The following is a 6,238-nucleotide window of genomic DNA, read 5'->3' as shown; positions in this document are numbered from 1 at the left end:
GAACGGAGGATCTCTGCAGGTGTTGCTACAGCGAAGGTGAATCTTTCACGAGTGACGTTTACAACCCATATTATAAAAGGAAGGTTAAAGAAAAATTGATGCGTTTGAATTATAGTGCATTATAATTATTAGTGAATTATATATATATAAAAATATAGTGAATTATAATTATTCTTCACCTTCTATAGGTGAAGAATATTGGAAATACCATGGACTGACAAAAAGACAAAGCTGTCTTGGAAAGAAGTAGAGGTGGAGGGCTCCTTAGAGGCGAAGATGATGAGGCTTCATCTTCCATAATTACGACGTGCTGTCAGGAGAGACCAGTCCCTGGAGAAGGACATCATGCGTGGTCAAGTGGAGGGTCCGTGAAAAGGAGGAAGACCCTCGAGGAGATGGATGGACACCGAGGCTGCAGCCATGGGCCCAAGCCTAGAAACAATTGTGAGGATGGCGCAGGACCAGGTAGTGGTCTATTCTACTGTGTCTGGGGTTCTCGTGGGTCGGAACCGACTCCGGCGCCTCACAATAACAACATCACCAAAGAAAGCACAGAACGCAATGTCCTTCCCGTAGATTCCAGGAATGACAACGAGAAATGGAGAGAAAACAAATCTCTCTTTGATCAAGCCTTTGGGACTGAGGGTGGGGATGGGAAAGGGAGGGGGAGACCAAGGTCGAAAACTTGGTGATTCCTGAATTTATGAGTGGGCTTACACACACACACACACACACACACACACACACACACACACACACAAATCTTGAAAAGGCATAGAGAACCCCGGAGAAAAGTAATGGGTCGTTCAATTTGAAGGTAGCATAGTCGAATGATAGATGTGATTTTTAAAAACACACTGCTCTGCTCATTGCCAGAAATGAGATATTAGTTTGAGTGCACTTAGTTCATGCTATTGTGACGTGTCATCCAATTGGTTCCAACTCTCAGTGACCCAGGGTACCAGAGAATGAATCATCGCCTGGCCGGTGCCACCCTCGTCATTGCGATCTTTGCGCCCATCGTTGCAGCCACGGTCAGTCCATCTCACGGAGGGGCTCCCTCCTTTCTGACGAGCTCTGAGCTCCAGGTACTCAGTCCCCTCACAGCATGCCCAGAGTGCAGGAGACGTCTTTCCCGCCTTCCTTCTACGGGAAGCTCTGCTTGCACTTCTCCCAAGACAGGTTTGTTTGTTCTGGCAACCCGTGACACTTGCACTATTCTTTGGCAAATCAATACTTTTCATAAATCTGTCCAATGTTTTTCCAGACTGCACTTGACTACTGAAGTTTGGTGCTTCAAACCACCCTCTGGTGCTGCTTAACAAAACTCTATGATGTGTTTCCATAAAGATTCCACCCAAGGAAACTGTCTAGATGATTTCTATCCCATATCACATTTGGTAGCCAGGAGTTTGAATTCATCTGACAACAAGAAATCATTCACCAAGGACCCCTAAAGTTCACAAATCAAATGAAGCCCTACATAAGCCACCAAGTCAAGGACATCTGTGGATTCTTCTGTGAATAATCTAGCCAGTGAAACATTCTCCTTGTTTCTTTATTAAAAGTATAATAATGTAATATAAAATAACATTATATCAGCGATACTGTTGAAATAAATCCAATTTCACTGCATGGCTCCAAAATCCTGCTGATAATATGAAGCAATAAATACACTATGCAAAGGAACGGCATCATTGTCCAGTGAACCCACAAGGTTCTATAACAGTATTTATAAATATAACAGTATTTATCTACTTGCTGATTCAGTGCCATACAGTCGTTGCCAACTCAGAGCAACCTATAAGGCCAGGTAGAACTGCTACTGTGAGTGTCCAAGACTGTAACTCTTTACAGAGGAGAAAGCCCCTCCTTCCTAACCACAGAGTGGTGGGTGGTTTTGAACTGCCAGCCTTGGGGATCAAGTCACAACACAACTGGTAACCACCATGCCACCAGGGCTCATGATAGTATGTACAGAACCATAAAATTGCACTTTCAATAGACATAAACCTTTGCACCCATATCATATGTACTAGGGATTTCAGATAAAATGGGAGGTGTGATCAATAATCTGTTACAGAAAAAGAGCAAAACACACATCAAACCCATTTTAATGTCATATGCTATGGATAAGAGATATTTGAGCCACGCATTTAGGAATCATAGATGTGCTGCAGCTTCTTTATTTTAAAACGGGAGAGCCTGAGGCTCACTAGGCAGCATGAGCAGCAGCAGCTTGTCTGAAGTGTGTGTGTGTGTGTGTGTGTGTGTATGAATGTGTGAATATATGAAATATAGATAGATATAGAACTGCTATACATACATACCTAGGTCCAGGACCTGAAGCCATTCGTTACCATCTAATAAAAGTCTAGAAAAAGAAGATCATCCATAAAGCAAAGGTGCAGCCCACAAGCACAGCCAAACAACATAGCTCTGGGTTTCCCCTGAGAAACATCACGCCAGGATTTTTTTTTTTTTCAGTTGTAGAGAAACGGCCCAGCCTGGGGGCAGTGGAGCATTCATCTCACCATTAGGGCCCTGGCATTGCTGAGATCTTTAGCACCAGTGAGTAGCAATTATTTTTGTCGGAGAGGTCCGTGTATAGGAATTGATTCTCCAGCGCATACGAATATCCCCTATTAGCCGCGCTTGCTAAGTGGGAGCTGCGCTTCAGCCTGCGGTGCAGGAGGAGAAGCGTCCAATGGAACGGCCGCTCTGCATGCATAACCATCACTCCTGCTATCGCTAATGGGACAGGGTTCCACGGTGCGGCGGGAAATAGCGCCCACCGTCCTGTGATAAATCTGTCAAATGTGACAGGCTGTGCGAAGAGCGGCGCCATGGCTGATGACACGAGCAGCCCAGTGTACAGAACAATCAGGCGGCACCACGCTCCGGGCCGACAAAACAGGGCTGCCGCTGGGAGGGGACCCGGGAAAGCCGCATCCCCGAGCTCTCTCATTGGCAGACCCTGCCCGCTCCTTGCCTTGTACTGCTCTCTGTGCTAGAACAACACTTGGAAGTCTTTCCAAGCCGCTTTCCATCTGGAAGGGACACGCTGTGAAGGGAGACCGCGCTCCCTTCTCATCTGCGTGTCAGAAGCACAAACCTATGACCTCTCGCTGAGGATCCATCACCACCCATGACGACAGGCTAAGCCATGCTTGGCCAAAACTTTGCTTCCATGCTCCCTTGCCTCCCAGGAGCCCCTCCCAGCTCTCTCCTGTCCTCGCCTTGATCTGCACTTGGCTTAGCCTGTCACTTGCTCACCTCTGCCCGGTGTGTGTCCTTCCTCGGGGCTGCTGTCCTTGCTTAGTTGCGGTGAGGCTGGCTCCAACTCAGGACAACCCTATGCACAACAGCAAACTTCTGCTAAGTCCTGCACCCTCGCCTTGATGGTTCAGGGGGTGGATCTTGGTAACTCACAGGGCTTTTGGTAGCTGGTTTTCAGGAGAGCGCAGGGCCCCTTCTTCCTGGTCTTCTTTGGTCTCTAAGCTGGACTGAAACTATTCATCATCATAGCACCATGAAATCCTCCACTAAGAAATACGTGGTGGGTGAGCATGGGCAGTATTGCCTGGGAATCTAACCTGGGTCTCCTTCAAGGAAGGAAAGAATTCTACCTTCACAGCTCCCATGCCTCCCTGTCCTTTCTCAGAGCCTCTAGTTCATTGAATTAAAAGGAGCTAAGGCTATCTCATTAGCGTGTAGCTCTTCCCAACAAACTAGATGCCGCACCAATCCACCGTCAACACTATCCACTCACGTTAAGTAGACTCTGACTCTGATTGGCTCCATGTATGTCCCAGTAGAATTGCGCCCCCTGGAGTTTTCGATGGCTGACCTTTAGAAGTCCATCACCAGGCCATTGTGCCAAGGCATCTCTGGGTGGACTTAAACCACCTCCCTCCTATCAGCAACTGCGCATGTTAACTATTTGCACCAACCTGTGGTTGAATTGCCCCTTATTTTTTTAAATGTATCTTCAGGTAAAAGAACAAAAATATGTATTCAAATGATGTGACATGGACAGGAAGGGCATTTATGAGTGAGGACCTTTTCAGTTCTACTCAGATAAGACCACACCTCTACCAGCTTGAGGCTGGAAAATCCTATACGCTTGTGGGGAAAGTTCCTAAAGATGATTCAAAAATAAATAGCAAATTTTAAAAATCATTTTATTGGGGGTTCTTACAGCTCTCTTTTTTCCCCAATCGTTTTATTAGGGGCTCATAAGACAATTCTCACAATCCATACATACATCAATTGTGTAAAGCACATTTGTACATTCATTGCCCTCGTCATTCTCGAAACATTTGCTCTCCACTTAAGCCCCCAGCATCAGGTCCTCATTTCCCCCCCTCCAAATAGCAAATTTTTATGAAGAGAGTTCCTTAAAAACCTTATATATTATTTATGTATTCATCTGTTGGTTCATCCCTTTACTTACCTAAATTAAATCTGGATCTCCCTGGGCCATACTCCTGGGAGCCAGTGTCTGGTTGAGGTAGCATTTCTATTCTCTAGGATTTTGACCATCTGAATACGGTCCCAACTATTGCTACTTTCTTTTTTATTAATTGGCATATAAGTCACATATCATTCAATTCAATAGTTCAATCCTATTCAGAAGGGTTGTGCAATCATCACCACAATCAATTTTGGAACATTTTCTTCTTTCTCATCTTCATTGTTGTTAGTCCTCCATTTCCTCCCAGCTTCCTGCCAGGTCCCTAGGTAATTATTAGTCTAGTTCTTTACTCTATAGATTTACCTATCCTGGATTTCATATACAGAAGAATCATGCAGGACAAAATCAAGAAACAAACAAACAAAACCAACAACAATGGCAACATAAAACATTTTTAAAAACCTCAATTGAAAACAACGTATAAAATATTAAAAACTGCGACAAATTTAAAACGTAACACCTTCAAATGATAACGTGTTACACGTTAATCTAACTGCATCTGCCATAACTGACTGTACCATGCTCTCTCTCTTAGCAAGCCTATTCACATCTCTGGAATGTGGTCAGAGAGACCCTGAAAATGGATTTGGGGCTTCCATTTTCATCGCAGACTTCTGCAAACTGGGTGTGCAGAGTTTAAGTTCTGATACAATTCCCTCCTCAAAATTTAGATTTCATTTATAATCCTTGGATCACACAGACTGGCATGCTTCTATGTAGATTGACTTGATGCCTCACTTAGATAGCTGCTTGTTTTGAAACAAGCCTTTAAGACACCAGATGCTATTCTCTCTGATAGCTGAGCACCATCAGCTTCCTTTACCACACTTGGCTTTTGCAACCATATCCTCAGTGATCTCTTCATGATGGTGACTATTGAGCAAGGCCATGTCATAGAAATGACTTGTTCTTAGATTAGAGCTAAGATTAAGTGTGAGCCCAAAGTGTATCCATATATCTATGGTTTATATATGCTCCTGGTTCATTTTGGAGACAGCATTGTCATTTTGTTGGAGAACATTATAAATCATCCCCATGGGGAATAAGGTAATTCTAGTGACATTATCAGAAGTTTAGCCAGTGGTATAGAATTTAGAACACTGTTAAGAAAAGGAAATTATACATATAGAGGTCAGGTTTGTTTTTTTACCACAATGCATGAACTGCTAATTAATACATATTAAAAGCTTAAGTGACTGGACACGACATGAGAAGTGAGGGCTTCCCCTCCCCCCAGAAGAATTCATTTCAGAGGACAACGCTGAAGCTACAGCTCAAGGAGAGGGATGTGTCTGATTGGAGCACATGGGAGCAAATGGGGGGAGAGGAAAAAAGTGTGAAACACATCCTGGCTCACCAAGCCTTGAGGACAATATTTCTGCTCAGACCAGCCAATGACCAGAGAGGACCACAGGGCCAGCCCCACCACGAAACATGACGTTCCTCACTGACCCATAGCCCCACGGGGGACAACACTGGAGACACACGGTGGGAACTGTACCCTCCCTGAGCCCATCACACCGAGGTGAGACACTGGGGTGTGCAACAGAGCAGCCAGGGGAGCAGAGCAATGAAATCCCCAGGGAACACCAAAGGTAGAGTGTGGGGCCAGGGCAGGGAGCCCCATCAGACTTGATGGGAAAACACTTGTAAAGGACAACAAATAAGACCTTGAACTATTTATAGGCTTTTCTTTTTTTGTCGTTGCCTAGTTGTTCTTGTCATTGTTGTAGCTATTGTTTTATTTTCTATTGTTGCTTT

This window comes from Echinops telfairi, unplaced genomic scaffold, assembly GCF_000313985.2.
Source record: "Echinops telfairi isolate 266 unplaced genomic scaffold, ASM31398v2 ScPeMD7_5868;HRSCAF=6743_0, whole genome shotgun sequence".
Classification (NCBI taxonomy): Eukaryota; Metazoa; Chordata; class Mammalia; order Afrosoricida; family Tenrecidae; genus Echinops; species Echinops telfairi.
The sequence above is the reverse complement of the archived record's forward strand: the minus strand, read 5'-3'. Positions refer to the sequence as shown.